Source organism: Aegilops tauschii, chromosome 5 (genome assembly GCF_002575655.3).
Source record: "Aegilops tauschii subsp. strangulata cultivar AL8/78 chromosome 5, Aet v6.0, whole genome shotgun sequence".
Lineage (NCBI taxonomy): Eukaryota > Viridiplantae > Streptophyta > Magnoliopsida > Poales > Poaceae > Aegilops > Aegilops tauschii.
Genome location: NC_053039.3, coordinates 5173999 through 5194249, shown reverse-complemented (window position 1 = coordinate 5194249; position 20251 = coordinate 5173999). Strand labels below are relative to the sequence as shown.

Genomic DNA, 20251 nt, shown 5'->3' with positions numbered 1-20251 from the left:
AAGAATTATATATAGGAAGTCCAGTTTCGGCCACCGGGAAAGTTTCGGGGGTTATCGGTATTGTACCGGGACCACCGGAAGGGTCCCGGGGGTCCACCGGGTGGGGCCACCTGTCCCGGAGGGCCCCGTGGGCTGAAAGTGGAAGGGAACCAGCCCCTAGTGGGCTGGGGCGCCCCCCTTGGGCCTCCCCCCATGCGCCTAGGGTTGGGAACCCTAGGGGGGGAGTTCCCCCTTGCCTTGGGGGGCAAGGCACCCCTTCCCCCCCACTTGGCCGCCGCCCCCCCCCCCTTGGATCTGATCTCCAGGGCCGGCGCCCCCCCCCCCCAGGGGGCCTATATAAAGGGGGGGAGGGAGGGCAGCACACAACAGCCTTGGGCGCCTCCCTCCTTCCCCGCAACACCTCTCTCTCTCTCGTAGAAGCTCGGCGAAGCCCTGCACGAGACCCGCTACATCCACCACCACGCCGTCGTGCTGCTGGATCTCCATCAACCTCTCCTTCCCCTTGCTGGATCAAGAAGGAGGAGACGTCGCTGCACCATACGTGTGTTGAACGCGGAGGTGCCGTCCGTTCGGCACTCGGTCATCGGTGATTTGGATCACGGCAAGTACGACTCCGTCATCCACGTTCATTGGAACGCTTCCGCTCGCGATCTACAAGGGTATGTAGATGCACTCCTTTCCCCTCGTTGCTAGTAGACTCCATAGATGCATCTTGGTGAGCGTAGGAAAATTTTAAAATTATGCTACGATTCCCAACAGTGGTATCAGAGCCAGGTTTATGCGTAGTTACTATGCACGAGTAGAACACAAAGCAGTTGTGGGCGTTGAGTTTGCCAATTCTTCTTGCCGCTACTAGTCGTTTCTTGTTTCGGCAGCATTGTAGGATGAAGCGGCCCGGACCGACCTTACACGTACGCTTACGTGAGACTGGTTCCACCGACTGACATGCACAAGTTGCATAAGGTGGCTAGCGGGTGTCTGTCTCTCCTACTTTAGTCGGAAAGGATTCGATGAAAAGGGTCCTTATGAAGGGTAAATAGAAATTGGCAAATCACGTTGTGGTCATACGTAGGTAAGAAACGTTCTTGCTAGAAACCTACAAACCACGTAAAAACATGCAACAACAATTAGAGGACGTCTAACTTGTTTTTGCAGCAAGTGCTATGTGATGTGATATGGCCAGAAGATGTGATGAATGATATATGTGATGTATGAGATTGATCATATTCTTGTAATAGGAATCACGACTTGCATGTCGATGAGTATGACAACCGGCAGGAGCCATAGGAGTTGTCTTTATTATTTTGTATGACCTGCGTGTCATTGAATAACGCCATGTAAATTACTTTACTTTGTTGCTAAACGCGTTAGCCATAGAAGTAGAAGTAATCATTGGCGTGACGACTTCATGAAGACACAATGATGGAGATCATGATGATGGAGATCATGGTGTCATGCCGGTGACAAAGATGATCATGGTGCCCCGAAGATGGAGATCAAAGGAGCATGATGATATTGGCCATATCATGTCACTATTTGATTGCATGTGATGTTTATCATGTTTTTGCATCTTATTTGCTTAGAACGACGGTAGCAAGTAGGATGATCCCTTATAATAATTTCAAGAAAGTGTTCACCCTAACTGTGCACCGTTGCGAAGGTTCGTTGTTTCGAAGCACCACGTGATGATCGGGTGTGATAGATTCTAACGTTCGAATACAACGGGTGTTGACGAGCCTAGCATGTACAGACATGGCCTCGGAACACACGCAATACACTTAGGTTCACTTGACGAGCCTAGCATGTACAGACATGGCCTCGGAACACGGAGGACCGAAAGGTCGAGCATGAGTCGTATAGAAGATACGATCAACATGGAGATGTTCACCGATCTTGACTAGTCCGTCTCACGTGATGATCGGACACGGCCTAGTCGAATTCGGATCATGTTTCACTTAGATGACTGGAGGGATGTCTATCTGAGTGGGAGTTCATTAAATAATTTGATTATATGAACTTAATTATCATGAACTTAGTCTAAATCTTTACACTATGTATTGTAGATCAAATGGCCCACGTTGTCCTCAATTTCAACGCGTTCCTAGAGAAAACCAAGCTGAAAGATGATGGCAGCAACTATACGGACTGGGTCCGGAACCTGAGGATCATCCTCATAGCAGCCAAGAAAGATTATGTCCTAGAAGCACCGCTAGGTGAAGCACCAATCCCTGAGAACCAAGACGTTATGAATGCTTGGCAGCAGCGTGCTGATGATTACTCCCTCGTTCAGTGCGGCATGCTTTACAGCTTAGAACCGGGTCTCCAAAAGCGTTTTGAGAAACATGGAGCATATGAGATGTTCGAGGAGCTGAAACTGGTTTTTCAAGCTCATGCCCGGGTCGAGAGATATGATGTCTCCGACAAGTTCTTCAGCTGTAAAATGGAGGAGAACAGTTCTGTTAGTGAGCACATACTCAGAATGTCTGGGTTGCACAACCGCTTGTCTCAGCTGGGAGTTAATCTCCCGGATGACGCGGTCATTGACAGAATCCTCCAGTCGCTTCCACCAAGCTACAAGAGCTTTGTGATGAACTACAATATGCAGGGGATGGAAAAGACCATTCCCGAGGTATATTCAATGCTGAAATCAGCTGAGGTAGAGATCAGAAAAGAACATCAAGTGTTGATGGTGAATAAAACCACTAAGTTCAAGAAGGGCAAGGGTAAGAAGAACTTCAAGAAGGACGGCAAGGGAATTGCCGCGCCCGGTAAGCCAGTTACCGGGAAGAAGTCAAAGAATGGACCCAAGCCCGAGACTGAGTGCTTTTATTGCAAGGGAAGTGGTCACTGGAAGAGGAACTGCCCCAAATATTTAGCGGACAAGAAGAAGGCCGGCAACACCCAAGGTATATGTGATATACAAGTAATTGATGTGTACCTTACCAGTACTCGTAGTAGCTCCTGGGTATTTGATACCGGTGCGGTTGCTCATATTTGTAACTCAAAGCAGGAACTACGGAATAAACGGAGACTGGCAAAGGACGAGGTGACGATGCGCGTCGGGAATGGTTCCAAGGTCGATGTGATCGCCGTTGGCACGCTACCTCTGCATCTACCCACGGGATTAGTTTTAAACCTCAATAATTGTTATTTAGTGCCAGCTTTGAGCATGAACATTGTATCTGGATCTCGTTTAATTCGAGATGGCTACTCATTTAAATCTGAGAATAATGGTTGTTCTATTTATTTGAGAGATATGTTTTATGGTCATGCCCCGCTGGTCAATGGTTTATTTTTTGATGAATCTCGAACGTGATGTTACACATGTTCATAGTGTGAATACCAAAAGATGTAAAGTTGATAACGATAGTCCCACATACTTGTGGCACTGCCGCCTTGGTCACATTGGTGTCAAGCGCATGAAGAAGCTCCATGCAGATGGACTTTTGGAGTCTCTTGATTACGAATCATTTGACACGTGTGAACCATGCCTCATGGGTAAGATGACCAAGACTCCGTTCTCCGGAATAATGGAGCGAGCAACCAACTTATTGGAAATCATACATACCGATGTGTGTGGTCCAATGAGTGTTGAGGCTCGCGGAGGATATCGTTATGTTCTCACTTTCACTGATGATTTAAGTAGATATGGGTATGTCTACCTAATGAAACACAAGTCTGAAACCTTTGAAAAGTTCAAGGAATTTCAGAGTGAGGTTGAGAATCAACGTGACAGGAAAATAAAATTCTTACGATCAGATCGTGGTGGGGAATATTTAAGTCACGAATTTGGTACACACTTAAGGAAATGTGGAATAGTTTCACAACTCACGCCGCCTGGAACACCTCAGAGAAATGGTGTGTCCGAACGTCGTAATCGCACTCTATTGGATATGGTGCGATCTATGATGTCTCTTACCGATTTACCGCTCTCATTTTGGGGTTATGCTTTAGAGACTGCCGCATTCACTTTAAATAGGGCACCGTCTAAATCCGTTGAGACGACACCGTATGAATTATGGTTTGGGAAGAAACCTAAGCTGTCGTTTCTAAAAGTTTGGGGATGCGATGCTTATGTCAAGAAACTTCAACCTGAAAAGCTCGAACCCAAATCGGAAAAATGTGTCTTCATAGGATACCCTAAGGAAACTATTGGGTATACCTTCTACCTCAGATCCGACGGCAAGATCTTCGTTGCCAGGAACGGGTCCTTTCTAGAGAAGGAGTTTCTCTCGAAAGAATTGAGTGGGAGGAAAGTGGAACTTGATGAGGTGATAGTCACCCCTTCCGAACCGGAAAGTAGCGCAGCGCGGGAAAATGTTCCTGTGGTGCCTACACCGACTGTGGAGGAAGTTAATGATGATGATCATGAAGCTTCAGATCAAGTTGCTGAACTTCGTAGGTCCACAAGGACACGTTCCGCACCAGAGTGGTACGGCAACCCTGTCCTGGAAATCATGTTGTTGGACAACGGTGAACCTTCGAACTATGAAAAAGCGATGGCGGGCCCGGATTCCGACAAATGGCTAGAAGCCATGAAATCCGAGATAGAATCCATGTATGAAAACAAAGTATGGACTTTGACTGACTTGCCCGATGAGCGGCGAGCCATAGAAAACAAATGGATCTTTAAGAAGAAGACGGACGCAGATGGTAATGTGACCATCTACAAAGCTCGACTTGTCGCTAAGGGTTATCGACAAGTTCAAGGGGTTGACTACGATGAGACTTTCTCACCCGTAGCGAAGCTGAAGTCCGTCCGAATCATGTTAGCAATTGCCGCATACTATGATTATGAAATATGGCAGATGGACGTCAAAACGGCATTCCTTAACGGCTTCCTTAAGGAAGAGTTGTATATGATGCAGCCGGAAGGTTTTGTCGATCCTAAGAATGCTAACAAAGTATGCAAGCTCCAACGCTCAATCTATGGGCTGGTGCAAGCATCTCGGAGTTGGAACATTCGCTTTGATGAGATGATCAAAGCGTTTGGGTTTACACAGACTTATGGAGAAGCCTGTGTTTACAAGAAAGTGAGTGGGAGCTCTGTAGCATTTCTCATATTATATGTGGATGACATACTATTGATGGGAAATGATATAGAATTCTTGGAAAGTATAAAGGCCTATTTGAATAAGTGTTTTTCAATGAAGGACCTTGGAGAAGCTGCTTATATATTAGGCATCAAGATCTATAGGGATAGATCAAGACGCCTCATTGGTCTTTCACAGAGTACATACCTTGACAAGATATTGAAGAGGTTCAATATGGATCAGTCCAAGAAGGGGTTCTTGCCTGTATTGCAAGGTGTGCAATTGAGCACGGCTCAATGCCCGACCACGGCACAAGATATAGAAGAGATGAGTGTCATCCCCTATGCCTCGGCCATAGGGTCTATTATGTATGCCATGCTGTGTACCAGACCTGATGTAAACCTTGCCGTAAGTTTGGTAGGAAGGTACCAAAGTAATCCCGGCAAGGAACACTGGACAGCGGTCAAGAATATCCTGAAGTACCTGAAGAGGACTAAGGATATGTTTCTCGTTTATGGAGGTGACGAAGAGCTCGTCGTAAAGGGTTACGTCGACGCTAGCTTCGACACAGATCTGGATGACTCGAAGTCACAGACCGGATACGTGTATATTTTGAATAGAGGAGCAGTAAGCTGGTGCAGTTGCAAGCAAAGCGTCGTGGCGGGATCTACATGTGAAGCGGAGTACATGGCAGCCTCAGAGGCAGCACAGGAAGCAGTCTGGATGAAGGAGTTCATTACCGACCTAGGGGTGATTCCCAATGCGTCGGGCCCAATGACTCTCTTCTGTGACAACACTGGAGCTATTGCCCTTGCGAAGGAGCCCAGGTTTCACAGGAAGACCAGGCATATCAAGCGTCGCTTCAACTCCATTCGTGAAAGTGTTCAAAATGGAGACATAGATATTTGTAAAGTACACACGGACCTGAATGTAGCAGATCCGTTGACTAAACCTCTATCTAGGGCAAAACATGATCAACACCAGGACGCAATGGGTGTTCGATTCATCACAATGTCACTAGATTATTGACTCTAGTGCAAGTGGGAGACTGTTGGAAATATGCCCTAGAGGCAATAATAAATGGTTATTATTATATTTCTTTGTTCATGATAATAGTCTATTATTCATGCTATAATTGTATTGTCCGGAAATCGTAATACATGTGTGAATGCATAGACCACAAAGTGTCCCTAGTAAGCCTCTAGTTGACTAGCTCGTTGATCAATAGATAGTCATGGTTTCCTGACTATGGACATTGGATGTCATTGATAACGGGATCACATCATTAGGAGAATGATGTGATGGACAAGACCCAATCCTAAGCATAGCATAAAAGATCGTGTAGTTTCGTTTGCTAGAGCTTTTCCAATGTCAAGTATCTTTTCCTTAGACCATGAGATCGTGCAACTCCCGGATACCGTAGGAGTGCTTTGGGTGTGCCAAACGTCACAACGTAACTGGGTGACTATAAAGGTGCACTACGGGTATCTCCGAAAGTGTCTGTTGGGTTGGCACGGATCGAGACTGGGATTTGTCGCTCCGTGTGACGGAGAGGTATCTCTGGGCCCACTCGGTAATGCATCATCATAATGAGCTCAATGTGACTAAGGCGTTAGTCACGGGATCATGCATTGCGGTACGAGTAAAGAGACTTGCCGGTAACGAGATTGAACAAGGTATTGGGATACCGACGATCGAATCTCGGGCAAGTAACATACCGATTGACAAAGGGAATTGTATACGGGATTGATTGAATCCTCGACACCATGGTTCATCCGATGAGATCATCGTGGAACATGTGGGAGCCAACATGGGTATCCAGATCCCGTTGTTGGTTATTGACCGGAGAGGCGTCTCGGTCATGTCTGCATGCCTCCCGAACCCGTAGGGTCTACACACTTAAGGTCCGGTGACGCTAGGGTTGTAGAGATATATGTATGCGGAAACCCGAAAGTTGTTCGGAGTCCCGGATGAGATCCTGGACGTCACGTGAGGTTCCGGAATGGTCCGGAGGTGAAGAATTATATATAGGAAGTCCAGTTTCGGCCACCGGGAAAGTTTCGGGGGTTATCTGTATTGTACCGGGACCACCGGAAGGGTCCCGGGGGTCCACCGGGTGGGGCCACCTGTCCCGGAGGGCCCCGTGGGCTTAAAGTGGAAGGGAACCAGCCCCTAGTGGGCTGGGGCGCCCCCCTTGGGCCTCCGCCCATGCGCCTAGGGTTGGGAACCCTAGGGGGGAGTTCCCCCTTGCCTTGGGGGGCATGGCACCCCTTCCCCCCCACTTGGCCGCCCCCCCCCCCCTTGGATCTGATCTCCAGGGCCGGCGCCCCCCCCCCAGGGGGCCTATATAAAGGGGGGAGGGAGGGCAGCACACAACAGCCTTGGGCGCCTCCCTCCTTCCCCGCAACACCTCTCTCTCTCTCGTAGAAGCTCGGCGAAGCCCTGCACGAGACCCGCTACATCCACCACCACGCCGTCGTGCTGCTGGATCTCCATCAACCTCTCCTTCCCCCTTGCTGGATCAAGAAGGAGGAGACGTCGCTGCACCGTACGTGTGTTGAACGCGGAGGTGCCGTCCGTTCGGCACTCGGTCATCGGTGATTTCGATCACGGCAAGTACGACTCCGTCATCCACGTTCATTGGAACGCTTCCGCTCGCGATCTACAAGGGTATGTAGATGCACTCCTTTCCCCTCGTTGCTAGTAGACTCCATAGATGCATCTTGGTGAGCGTAGGAAACTTTTAAAATTATGCTACGATTCCCAACAGATGGTACTAACTATTATACCTTGCCTTTTTTATTCCTTTGCCCCATTTCCAATATAGAGAAGATATTTATGCACATCCTTGTTTTCAGGCCTTTCCAAAGCAGTTCACAGATGATTACCTCTCAAACCACTTGTATGGTCAGGAGGCGAGGAAGGTATTCATACAACACCCACGGTTCAATATTGAAGTGTTCTTGAAGAGGACGAAGGATGGACGGTCAATCATCCACAGGCACTGGCCTAAAGTTACAAAGACCTTCAACATCAATGAAGGCTCAATATTCGCCTTCTGCTTCAGCAGTTTTCCAGATGAGATACATCTGTCTATGTATCGTCTATGATGCTAATTTAGAAAGGTTATAGATGTTGCATGTGAAACTTGGTGCTGGTGTAGTTGTGTAATGGGGTAGCTGAGTGCTGGAGCTATATGATGTTGTACTCTGATGTATTTCAATTATGAGAATGAAATATATTGTGTGCTTAATATGAAATGTCAATTAGATTAATAAATGGATTATTAATAATCAGATAATTAGCTTGCTAATTGGGTTTTTGTATTGCAAATGGTTATTGAGAAAACACCATGTGTGATGCATTCAATAACGCACACAGTTTCCAGGAATAAACCGTGTTAGATTAATGAACAATCACACACGACATCCTCTTGAAAACTGTTTGCGTTAGGCCACCTGGCGCAAATATTTAATACGTAAAAACTATGTGTGATGGACAGCCCTTGACACATAGTTTCTTCTACGCACCGTGTGTGATGCATTCGATAACGCAAATGATAAAATTGTTAATACCGTGTGCAATGGAAATGCTATCTCAAACGATTTAACGGGGAAAATTGTGTGTGATGTACTTGCGAACAGAAACGTTTTCCTTGGAGCGAATGCGTGGGATGTATATACGAACGGAAACGTTTAGCGGTGACTGACTATGTGGGATGTACTTGCGACCGGAAATGATTTCGCCTGTATAATTGTATTTTTTGAGCTCTACTGTATGTATTTCCGTATTTGAACGCCGCCGGTCGCACACGACCTCATTTTGCCGAGCGTGTGTGCCAGGAGGGCATATCCCCGACGGTTTCTGGGTCGTGTGGGAAGGACCCCCCTTTCACCCACACTCACTTGGTGATGGTTCCAAATGTCGTTGCGGAAAGGGGTTAAAAACCGTTTGTATAGCACCCTGTTGTACTGGTGCAAGCACGGAGAAAGAGGGGTTATGATGGAAGATAGTGAAGAAGAAGAGGATGATGACAACTATGTGCCCCCTGAATACGGTGATGCTGCAACGGGGGAAGCTGAAGATCAAGAGGAACCAGACGATGTGCCCGATGATGATCTCCGCCGGGTCATTGTTGATGCAAAGAGACAGTGCAAAAGTGAAAAGGAGAAGTTGAAGTTTGATCGCAGGTTAGAGGATCACAAAAAAGGTTGTACCCCAATTGCAAAGATGGCAACACAAAGCTCGGTACCGTACTGGAATTGATGCAGTGGAAGGCAGAGAATGGTGTGCCTGACAAAGGATTTGAGAAGCTACTGAAAATATTGAAGAAGAAGCTTCCAAAGGATAACGAATTGCCCGACAGTACATACGCAGCAAAGAAGGTTGTATGCCCTCTAGGATTGGAGGTGAATAAGATACATGCATGCCCTAATGACTGCATCCTCTACCACGGTGCGTACGAGGATTTGAACGCATGCCCGGTATGCGGTGCATCGCGGTATAAGATCAGACGAGATGACCCTGGTGATGTTGACGGCGAGCACCCCATGAAGGGGGTTCCTGCCAAGGTGATGTGGTATGCTCCTATAATACCATGGTTTAAACGTCTGTTCAGAAACAAAGAGCATGCCAAGTTGATGCGATGGCACAGAGGACCGTAAGAAAGACGGGAAGTTGACAGCACCCGCTGACGGGTCGCGGTGGAGAAAAATCGAGAGAAAGTACTGGGAGGAGTTTGCAGGTGACACAACGAACGTATGGTTTGGTTTAAGCACGGATGGCATTAATACTTTTGGGGAGCAGATAAGCAATGACAGCACCTAGCCCGTGACTCTATGTATCTATAACCTTCCTCCTTGGCTGCTTGAAGCGGAAGTTCATTATGATGCCAGTTCTCATCCAAGGCCCTAAGCAACCCGGCAACGACATTGACGTGTACCTAAGGCCATTAGTTGAAGAAATTTTATAGCTCTGGAATGGAAACGGTCTACGTCTGTGGGATGAGCACAAATAGGAGGAATTTGACCTGCATGCGTTGCTGTTTGTAACCATCAATGATTGGCCTGCTCTCAGTAACCTTTCAGGACAAACAAACAAGGGATACCACGCATGCATGCACTGTTTAGATTTCACCGAAAGTATATACCTGGACAAATGCAGGAAGAATGTGTACCTGGGGCATCGTCGATTTCTTCCGACCAACCATCAATGTCGAAAGAAAGGCAAGCATTTCAAAGGCGAGGCAGATCACCGGAAGAAGCCCGCCATCCGTACCGGTGATCACATACTTGCTATGGTCAATGATTTACAAGTAATCTTTGGAAAGGGTCTCGGTGGACTGTCTGTTCCGAATGACGCTAAGGGACGCGCACCCATGTGGAAGAAGAAATCTATATTTTGGGACCTACCCTACTAGAAAGACCTAGAGGTCCGCTCTTCAATCGACGTGATGCACGTGACGAAGAACCTTTGCGTGAACCTGCTAGGCTTCTTGGGCGTGTATGGGAAGACAAAAGATACACCGGAGGCACGGGAGGACCCGCAACATTTGCACGAAAAAGACGGCATGCCTCCAAAGCAGTATCAAGGTCCTGCCAGCTACGCTCTTACCAAAGAAGAGAAGGAAATCTTCTTTGAATGCCTGCTTAGTATGAAGGTCCCGTCTGGCTTCTCGTCGAATATAAAGGGAATAATAAATATGGCAGATAAAAAGTTCCAGAACCTAAAGTCTCTTGACTGCCATTTGATTATGACGCAACTGCTTAAAAAATCAGTAAATGCATGAAAAATACCAAATGAAGTCAGAAAGCGTTCAAAATTGATGATGTGGCTTTGAATGTTGCATTTTGAACACACAAAAAGTCTGGAGTTCAAATAAGTTCAAAAAAATGAAATCCCTTTGTAACAGATGAGTTTTCGCCCGAAACCCTGATACTTCGAAAGAGATTGTCCATTTTGTACACAAAGTGCATCCAGTTTTTGTACTAACCCTCTCAACTTTTTAGCACATGCTATGTGGGTGAAATGATGATACCATGCCAACTTTCAACCTTTTCAGAGTTCATTTGTAGTGCTTTTCAATTTCAGGGTCATTTAGCATAAAAAATCATTAAATGCATGAAAAATACCAAATGAAGTCAGAAAGGGTTGAAAATTGATGATGTGGCTTTGAATGGTGCATTTTGAACACACAAAAAGTCTAGAGTTCAAATAACTTCAAAAAAAATGAAATCCCTTTGTAACAGATGAGTTTTCGTCCGAAACCCTGATACTTCGAAAGAGATTGTCCATTTTGTACACGAATTGCATCCAGCTTTTGCCGTAACCCTCTCAAGTTTTTAGCACATGCTATGTGGGTGAAATGATGATATGATGCCAACTTTCAACCTTTTCAGAGTTCATTTGTAGTGCTTTCAAATTTCAGGGCCATTTAGCTCTAAGAATGAACTAATAGCAAAAAGAATGAACTAGAAAACTTTTATGAAACTCTAATAGCAAAAATAATGAACTAAAAATAATCAATTAAAATATTCTGTTATGATCAACTAAAACAAAAATATAATACTCTTCAATAGAAAAAGGAATCAATTAAAATATTCTGTTATGATCAACTAAAACAAATCTATAATACTCTTCAATAGGAAAAAGAATCAACTAAAAAGCTTTTATAGAAACTTAAATTATCAAAGTATTTTTTGTTCAAAACAGAAATAGCAAAAAGAATTATCATAAAAAAATCTATAATACTCTTCAATAGGAAAAAGAATCAACTAAAAAGCTTTTATAGCAACTTAAATTATCAAAGTATTTTTTTGTTCAAAACAGAAATAGCAAAAAGAATTATCATAAAGAATTTTTTGTTAGAAACTTTAATAGCAAAAAGAATTTTCATAAAGAATTTTTTGATAGAAACTAAAATAACAAAATCTGTTTGTGAATATAATGATAAACATAGTAATATTAAATAGCAGGAAAAAGAATCACTCAAAATTATATTTTTATAGTGAAGTTATTCACAAACTAGTGATTCACACAAATTTCAAAGAATTCAAATTTATACTATTCAAATTTTAAAACTAATGGCACTAACAGAAAGTTTATAATTTTTTGACCTAAAAGCAAAATGAATTAAAAAAATAAAGCAAAAAACAAAAGAAAATAAATAATGCAAAAAAATACTGGAAAAAATTAAAAAATGCCGCCTACTGGGCCACACGGCCTGCATACGACTAGAAACCCAACTGTACATGGGCCAGGATGCAGGCCTGCAGGCCCAATAGGCCCAACACGGCAGTGACCAGGGTAGGCAAGTACTGCCTGCAATTAGAGAGGAGCTCAGCACATCTGCCGCAACGCAGCTTATAAACAGGTGCTGAGCTCCCTCCGCTAGCGAGGTGGGACTAAACTCCCACGACACCACCGTTGTGCCACCCCTTCGTCCCGGTTGGTGGCACCAACCGGGACCAAAGCCCACCTTTGGTCCTGGTTGTTGGCACCAACCGGGACGAAAGCCCACCTTTGGCCCCGGTTCGTGCAACCAACCGGGACCAAAGGTCTCTGCTTCCCGCCCTTTGGGCTGCTGAAAAGAGTCCTTTGGTCCCTGTTGGTGGCACGAACCGGGACCAAAGGGGGGCATTCGTCCCAGATTGTGCCACGAACCAGGACCAATGGTGTGGGTATATAAGCCCACACTTAGAAAATTTCACAGTTTCATCGCCAATTGCCCCCTGACGACGCTGAGCTCATCGACGCCGCCAGGCTGCCCATGCTCGCCGCCGCACCCCTTGCCCTGCCCAGAGCTCGCCGTCGACGCGCCGCCGCGCCCCTGCCAGTGCTCGCCGTCGACGCCCTCGCCCTTGCCCTGCCCCGAGCTCGCTGTGTCCGCGCCGCCGCCACGCCCCTGCGCGCCCTGCCCCGAGCTCGCCGCGTTCGCGCCGCCCCGCGCCCCTGCCCCGAGCTCGCCGTCGACGAGCCACCCCGCGCCGGTGCCCTGCCCCGACGGTGCGCGCCGCCCCTCCCCGTTCGGTCTGGCGGCCGGCCCCCTTTTCCTCCCCTGTTTTGTTCATCTATACTTTTTTGTTCATATTATGCTTTTTTTGTTCATATTATGCTTTTTTGTTCATAGATGATCATATATATGATGTTTTTTTGTTCATATGTATGCTTGGATGTACATAATGAGATGAATGATGAATTGTTTCTTCATATATGTTTTTTATATATGTATTAATTTTTTTATTTAGCTTGTTAGTAGATATCGATTTTATGTTAGTGCATTTTAGGTTAGTTGATTTAGTGAATTTTAGGTTTGTTGTACTGTTAGTGCATTTTAGGTTAGTGGAGGGGAAAAAGGAAAATAAGGAAAAAGAAGAAAATAAGGAAGAAGGAAGAAGAAGAAGAAGAAGAAGAAGAAAAAGAAGGAGAGGAAAAAGGAAAATAAGAAGAGGAAGAAGGAGAAGAAGAGGAGAAATAAATAAGAAGAGGAAAAAGAAGAAAAAAAAAGAGGAGAAGAAGAAAAAATATAATAACCTCTTTTTTTTCTTCTTTTTTTTCTTCTTCTCCTTTATTCCTTCTTCTTCTCCTATTTTTTTTCTTCTTCCTCTTCTTATTTTTTATCGGGTATGTCATTGTCGATATACCCCCTCCCCGATAACTTCGACATGGGGGGAGGGGGTCGATATACCCCCTCCCCTATAACATTTTTTCATGTATGTATGTCGTCTTTGTCGATATACCCCCTCCCCGATAACTTCGCCATGAGGGGCGGTCGATATACCCCCTCCCTGATAACATTTTTTTCTAAGTTATTAAGGTAAAATGTTTCTATCGTGCATAGTCCGATTTTAGACCACGCGATCGAGCACCCCTCCCTCGCTTGACCAACTCTCGAGGACACCCAAACCCTCGAAAAAAATGTTGTCGGTCTCCTACCCCCTCCCGCCCCTACCCGACAAACTCTCTCCAGATTTATAAGAGATTTATCAAGAATTCCCCCATTACGTGGATGTGCATAATTAAGTTGATCCATATTTTTTCTGATCTGATCTACCATTCTATATGTGCACGTTCTCTTGTGTCAAAGTATTGAAGAAATCCATGGTTTCATAATTAGCCAGAAGTAAGAGGCGCATGATGGTATGAAGCTCTCCAAAATTATTTTGAAATGGAGTCCTGATAGGATAATTCTCTTTTTGGTACGAAGTTCAGCAAAGGCCTTCCAAATAGCGATATTCGAAAGGCTCTTATTGAACTTCGTACCAAAAAGCGAATTATCCTATCAGGACTCCGTTCCAAAATAATTTTGGAGAGCTTCATACCATCATGCGCCTGTTACTTCCGGCTGATGATGAAGCCATGGTTTTCTTGAATCCTTTGACACTAGACAACGTGACATATAGAAGGGTAGATGAGATCAGGAATAATAGGGACCATTTTCTGCACATCCAGAATGGCGCCATTTTGTTAAATCCCTTGTCGGTCCAGACGTCGGACATTCATGAGAGAGGCGGTCCGGCCCAAACCCAAGAAGCGTTGCCGAGGCCACCCCAAACCCTAGAATCGTCGAGGCCACCCCAAACCCTAGAAGTGTTGCCGAGGCCACCAAATTTACCAAGTTAAAAGAGCGTTGTCGTCGAGGCCACCCCTAACCCAAGAAGCGTTCTCTTCGAGGCCACTAATTAATATTCCTTGTTGTGATTAGCTAGCTAGGTCTATGTTTGCCACTTATATATCCATCTCTAATGTTTGTATATTAATTTCCATGTTGTAATATTTGCAGAAACTATGGAGCACAGAGACTTGGAAACAGAACAGTTGTTGGGGGACATAATCCTCGGCGAAGGTAATATCTTGTCGTATCTCAACGACACCGATGGTCTGGAAGGAGAGGGTGAAGCAGGCTCCGGTGATCAAACAATGGAGGAGGAAGGACATGATCATGATGTCTCCGGTGACCGAATGCCGGCGGAAGAAGGAGACCATGATGACGGCTCCGGTGAGCGAACAAAGGAGGGAGGTGTTGCAAAGTACGGCGAGGTATATATATATATTAATTAAGCCTGTGCTGACTAGCTAATTGATGCATTAATTGTTTTGGTATGTACATATATTAACTCTTCTTTCTTCTTTTATAGCCCTCCAGATCGAGCCAAACTTCGGTAACGAGACGAGGCCCGAAGAAAAGGTTGCGCCAGGATGAAAGGTTCACGATCATAGCAATCGCGAACGATGGCCAACCGATTGAACCCAGGCGGACCAAGGAAGCATTTTCTGCTCAATGCGGGGCTATTGTTAGGGACATGATCCCGATCAGCATCCTGCTATGGAATCAGCCTAAGAATGTAGACCCTCAAGTTCCTTATGTGAACAATAGATAGAAAGATGATATTTGGACAGCGCTGAAGGAAAATTTCACCCTACCGCTAGAGGAGGATCCGGATAAGCCAGTTATAGAGACATTGGTCAAGGCTCATGCTCTTAAGAAGATGGCAGATCTATTCAGGAGGTGGAAGAATGAGTTGAAATCAACCTATGTCGACAAAGGGAAGACTCCAGAATTCACCGTCCGATTTGAGAAGATAAGAGATCACTGGCCCGCATTTGTGGCCTATAAGACATCAAACAGGAGTAAGAAGATGTCAGAGACAAACAAGAACAATGCTGCAAAGAAGAAGTTTCACCATCACACGGGGTCAGGTGGCTACCTCAAAGCCCGACCATTGTGGGACAAGGCTGAGAATGACCTGCTTGCTAAAGGGGTCGAACCAGAGACATTGCACTGGCCAGACCGTTGGTTCTTCAGGGTTGGGGGAACCTTGGACCCTGAAACAGGGAAGTGCGTTTGGATGGAGGAGCAACTTCAAATACCCGTCAAGAAGCTTCAGAAGTGTATCGCCGCAGCGTAGCAAGGGACATTCGTTCCCGACAGAGAGAATGACGAGCTCACCAAGGCCCTCGGGAATCCTGAGCACCCTGGACGAACACGAGGCACGGCAGGCTCCGTTCCATGGAAGGTTGGGTTTCCCGGCGCAGGCGGTTACAAAACCCAGGAGAGGAAGAGGAAACTAGAGTAGAGCGAACTGCAGAAGCTGAATGCAAGGGTATGAAAGCTAGAGGAACAAGTTGAGAGCCAGCGAGGTGCCGGAGCTACCCCAGAAGCTACCCCGCCATCTCAGCGGAGAAGCAGTGTGGCTTCCACCGAGCTCGTTCAGCAGCCTGACTTCATGGCTCCTAGCTACCCCGTGGATGCTATCACGGAGGCTCAACATTGCCAGCTTATGACGCAATGGCAGAACCTCAAAGTCAATGGGGGTTGTCGGCTCTGTTGCACCTCCTCAACCCGACACAACTTTTCACTGCCGTCTGATTCCACAAGGCTATGCTGTTGTGATGGTGGATGAAGTAACGGAGGGATTTGAGGAGCTCGAGCTTGAACCCTACAGGTGAAGGGGATACTCAGCTAGGTCTTGCTCTGAAGACTCCATGTCTATGGCGGAAGGAGCACATCAAGCTTCTGAACTGGACGCCTCCTCCTCCTCCTCCGGCGAGTTAGGGCACTCCGCCTCCTCCTCCTCCACCTCCTCTGGCGAGTGATCAGGGCACTCCGCCTCCTTCTTCGGATGCTCCGGCGCGTGAGGGAGGCACTCCGCCTCCTTCTCCGCCTGCTCCGACACGTCCGAGCAGCCTGCCTCCTCCTCCACCTCGTCAGCAACGACGGAAGACAGAAGTCGCCGCTCCGGCTGCTCCGGCGCATCGTAGCACTCCGCCTCCTTCTACTACTCATCAACAGAATGGAAGAGAGACGCCGCCACTCCGACGTCTAGCAGTACAGCCAGAGGCGGGAGGCAATACAGATTCGGTCCATCTCTCAAGCCTCTAGAGAAGTTACCATACGATATGACCGTGGAGGAAAACACAAAGATCTATGAAGCCCAAGCGAAGGACTTATTTGAAACGCGGAGAGCTATGAAACATCCACCTCCGGAGGAGAAGATAGATCCGGTGAAATTGAAGCGCACTATCGACGCCCTGAAGTGACCACCACTGCCTCCGCCGGATGACAACCATGTCCGCTGTCTTAAAAAGACATTGCAAGATGCGCGCCGGTCGGGAACTACTTGAGCTGACAAAAGGTTAGAAGAACCAAGTGGGAAAAAAATTCCCCAGCTCGGCGAACAGGCGAACCAATCGTGCCCCCCGCTGAAGGTGTCTAGCGATATCGTCGCAAATCTGCTAGGGATGCTGCCCGGTACCAATCCTGGTGATCGATTACCTGCCTGACGATGCACATTTTGATACAATGGAGGTGGACGAATTCAGATACTAGTACGGGAAGCCTCTCGTCAAAGATGGAAGTCCTCCTCTAACAACGATGATGCGAAGATTCCATCAATGGTACATGAAAACCTGCAGCGAGTCTGGGAAGGATGCTTTGACGATGAGAATTAAAGATGACCACGACTTCATTGGACAAGAACTGTTAACTGTTGATTTTGACGAGTTTTTCCAGTTCTACAATCTAAAGGCCCTCGACAAATCACTCGTGGCTTGCTACTGTCTGTAAGTACTACTTTCTGTAATTAGGTCTCCATATATAGCTCAGCTCTTTCATTGCATGTATATATAATTATCCTCACTATATTATGCAGATTGAAGATCGTCGATTGGAGAAAAGCACAAATCTATGACATTGGGTTCATTAACCCAAATGTCATACATGAACGGACGGTTAAACACAATGTCTCAGAAACCGAGGACAACTTGCTAATCCTTGCTCAAAAATCAAAGCAAAGATAAAATACTCTTTTCTTACAACTTCAAGTGAGTTTTACTGTCTTGTGCACATTCGGTTTCCCTTATTACTCGAGGTTATAGTAATGTAACTGATGAGTTATGCATGTGTGCGCAGGTACCACTTTATTCTCCTAGAGATTAAGCTTGAGCGGGGAGAAGTAACCATCTTAGACTCCAGACGAAAAGATCCAAAGGAGTATGCGGACATGACTCGAATGCTCGAGAAGTAAGTTCAATCGATCATTATCGCACCATATAGGCAACTTTATTCATTTCCTAATATCAAGTAATTATTTTCTTTGTCTAGCAGGGTTTGGAAAGAGTTCACCACAATTTCTCCGGGACTGCCGACCGAGCTGCGATTTAAACACCCGAAAGTAAGTACTACTACCTAGTTCCGCGCATCTCCCATTGATTCTAGCTAGTTTCATAAATACCATTTAGCATGCTTGCTTATCAGTTTGATTGACCTATATTTCTCGTAAAGTGCTTGTGGCAGGAAGTCGGGAATGATTTCTGCGGATACTACATTTGCGAGTTCAACTATAACGCGGCAGCCTCTAACAAGCGGGGCTACTCTGAAAAACAATATGAAGTGCGTAAGCAAAAATATTCACAATTTTATTTTATTACCATCATTTGTGTTGAGTTTCATTCATACACATGTATTGACCCTCTTCTTCAATTTAGATCAGGCAGATGCGGGATGAACTCCTACCACATGATCGCATAAAAGCAATTCAAGAGGAATTGGCCCGATTCTTTCTTGACCACGTCATCTATAAAGCCGGAGAATATCATGTGGCACTTGACTTTAGATGTTAGGGATTGTAAGAGATCTTATATTGTATATATGTAGCTAGTAGCGTCGGATAGATATACGAAAACTTGTTGTTCGACCAATCTCTCGGAGAAGGAGGAGGTCGATCACTTCTCTTTGTATATGTTCATGACGATCTTGTGTACTTAAGGGTTTCCTTCATTTGCTTACTAGCTAGTGTGTCGAGTCCTCTCTATACGTATAGTACGTAGCGTCGACCAAGCACGGAGATAAGAGAGGTCACTTCTCTCTATTAGCTAGCTAACACAATATATGAAACCCCTAAACTAACCATCGAAGACCCCCAACCCCCCCCCCTCCCCTTTCACAAAAAAAACAAAAAACCCAGCTCCTGAGCTGCTGACGCGTGGATGATTTTTGGTCCCGGTTGGTGTTACCAACCGGGACCAAAGGCCCTCCTGCCTGGACTCGCCGGAGTGGCCACGTGGAGCCCCACCTGTCCCGGTTCGTAAGCGAACCGGGACTAAAGGTCATGGGCTTTAGTCCCGACCCTTTAGTCCCGGTTCCAGAACCAGGACAAATGAGCCTCTGGAACCAAGACAAATGGGCCTTTTTCTACTAGTGATCACAGCTTGGGTCAACGATAGAGACATGGGTAAGGTTGCTAGCACAAATCACGAGACCATCGAAGATATGGAAATCAATGATACGTAGAACCTTGAGTGACCTTCAGGTCCCACAAACCACAATGCTCCAGCTCTAAATGCTCAACCACTGGGCAGTCACAGTTCAGTGGCCTAAAGAACCCATGTCTCAACAAGTTATATTGGAGCCTGACTGTTTTGAGGTGCTGTGAAGGAAACATGGCTGTGCTATATATCGAAAAGGACAGATGCAGAAACATGAAGGAGACGAACTTTGTGCATGATGGCATGACGAATCCACTCACAAGACATGGTGCTATATCAACAACATGGTGCACAGAGATCCAGGCTTCATCCAAGGAAGTAGTTCTGTCGCGCATGACCACCAGGTGGTCCCCGAATTTCTTCAGCTTGCCGTCATCCGTAAAGTCCTGGTGGTCGATGCTGATGTATGGCGTAGAGGCCTAGAGATTACGACACCTCAGCGAGAGCAGACTTGTGCGCACGGCCTCCGGCATCGGCAGGGAAGGACATCACACAGTGTAGCAGCTCGTCTGGAAGGCTGCTGAGCCTGTCGCACTGATGCCTCGCGCCCTCTCAGAACTGCAGGGGATTGAAGCTAGCTCTGACATTTCATCAAATAGCCGGCTGCATGTATCCAGCAGGGCAATAAATCAATAGTCAAAATCACAGATATAAAGTCCGCAGAGACATCTTAGAAGTTGCAAACACAAAGAGTGGTGACCCGGTTCCATTCATGGGACGATTTATCCAGAAACATGATATGAATACAACGTATCTACAAACTCGGCACATTTATTTTGCGGGCTAAAAAATCATGAATAATCCTTAAGACAGTATAAGGAATTCTATGAATCCTTTCACCCATCAAGAATTCATCAAGAGAAAAAAAAAGGGAGTTTATTTGGTGGGACCAGATAGCTAGCATGGTACAAATTATTAAACAGACTTGCCTACCAGTTCAGAGTAGACTCCAG

The 20251-nt window shown here is 46.1% G+C and overlaps 1 pseudogene; it reads right to left on the bottom strand.

Moving 5' to 3' along the window:
- LOC109769224 (putative F-box/LRR-repeat protein At3g18150) overlaps positions 1-19885 on the bottom strand; it is a 45475-nt pseudogene extending 25590 nt beyond the window's left edge.
- Positions 19886-20251: the final 366 nt, after the last annotated feature.